The sequence below is a fragment of the Pundamilia nyererei genome, unplaced genomic scaffold, assembly GCF_000239375.1.
Source record: "Pundamilia nyererei isolate P.nyererei 1_Seehausen unplaced genomic scaffold, PunNye1.0 scaffold00239, whole genome shotgun sequence".
NCBI classification, from domain to species: domain Eukaryota; kingdom Metazoa; phylum Chordata; class Actinopteri; order Cichliformes; family Cichlidae; genus Pundamilia; species Pundamilia nyererei.
In genome coordinates this window covers 827,334-829,074 of record NW_005187640.1, presented here as the reverse complement: position 1 = coordinate 829,074, position 1,741 = coordinate 827,334, and the positions used below count along the sequence as shown (strand labels likewise).

At 42.3% G+C, this 1,741-nt stretch overlaps 1 protein-coding gene across 2 annotated transcripts in view; it reads right to left on the bottom strand.

Moving 5' to 3' along the window:
* Positions 1 to 1,741, bottom strand: part of parp4 (poly (ADP-ribose) polymerase family, member 4) — a 41,655-nt gene that overhangs the window by 13,717 nt on the left and 26,197 nt on the right. The window lies entirely within an intron of this gene.

Genomic DNA, 1,741 nt, shown 5'->3' with positions numbered 1-1,741 from the left:
GGTCTGATTTTCTCACCCAATAAAGGAATATTTCATATATCAGTCTACTCTTCATTCTATCAGACACAGTTATCACAGCTCCTACATTTGCTGTTTACACATGTATGTAAGCATTGAGCCAAATTCAGTACCAACATATTAAAAGAACAATATTTGTCTCTTATATATAACACATCTGTATACACACTGTCACAGATACTTGTCTTTGAGTGAAGATTTAAGGTGACAGGAAATATAAATAACTGCAAGTTGAATCTGTACTGAGGCTCAGTGTTTGGCACAGTTCAAGCTCACTGCTGTAATAACTAATAATGGTGAAAATGATAACTTTAATATATTCGCCATATTATATTTATGTTACCAAGGTGAGATGAGTCTCATGAACAACATTAGCTAGTAAACAGCTAATCTTAAAACTACAGTTGGATACAGAAATGAAGCCCAACAATCATGTTTTACAGCATCGGGCTCTCAGCCTCAGATACTTATCAAATCAAAACATCTCATAAAAACAAACAAACCAACAAACAAGTCTTCTTGTTAAGCTTGTGTGTCCTGAGTCTGAGTTTCGCTCTGTGTGTTTCCTGTTTTATTTTGATAGTCCTTGTTCGACGTCAGTGTTTCCACTTTAGCCAAGATAAAGCTGCCTCTTTCAGTTCACCCTGGTGTCTGTGAGTCCTGCGTTTGGGTCCAATCCTGTCTGCCACACAGCAAATCACAACACTGCCGATCATATTCTCACTTGTTACATGGACATTTTTAGCAGCAGCAAAACGTAGTTTGTACATTTCTAAATGTAAGATGGCGTCGCATGAACAACACGAGGCTCAGTGTCCCTCCAGAATCTGCCATTTAGCGGGTTGTTTTAATCTATTTTTGACCGGATTCTTCATCCAGAATTGCTGTGCGTTGCTGACCTACAGCAGACAAGACCTTCTGGACATTTGGACTCCAACAGTTTTATCGCCGATCTCAGACTCATCCCAGAGATCTCCAGAACACCAGAGGTTGGTTGAACAACAGCTGCCCGGACAATATGCTACTGAGTTAGCAGGACGCTACACACACCGAGCCGACAGGCTAGCAGATGACTCCGGCAAGACCAGAGGTGGAGTTTTGTGCACTTAAGAAAAAAAAGAGCCGTCACGTGCTAAAAAATAAACCTTGGACTCAAACTTTGAAAGAAAATGGTGGCCGTTACAACTTATGTCTAAAGGCTGGAGCCGAACAACAACTCCCTGATAATGACTGTTTTGACTGTTCTTCCTGTAGCCCAGCATGAGCAGAGGTCTCTTTTTCTCCTCTTGTACTTTCCCATTGTAGTGTACATTTCAGTGTTTTCCTGTAATGCAACCATTCTCCGACTTGTATCCCCATGTGATGTCTGTGTTGTGTGTGTAAGGTCGGGGGTGGGTTCATTCCACTGCAGGGCAACCTGCATGTGGCAAATAAAATTTGAACTTGAACTTGAAAATGTATCGTTTCATGCATCGGTTAAAACACTGGAGTCCAAGTAAAGGACGCCCGGCTGGAAAAACTTCACGCAAGTCGAGCTGCCCGAGATTCACAGAATTTACAGAAAATATTAAATTTTTGTGATTTATACCGTTGTCAGGACGATCGTGGCTCAAGAGTTGGGAGTTCGTCTTGTAATCAGAAGGTTGCTGGTTCGAGCCCCGGCTCCGACAGTCTCGGTCGTTGTGTCCTTGGGCAAGACACTTCACCCGTTGCCTACTGGTGG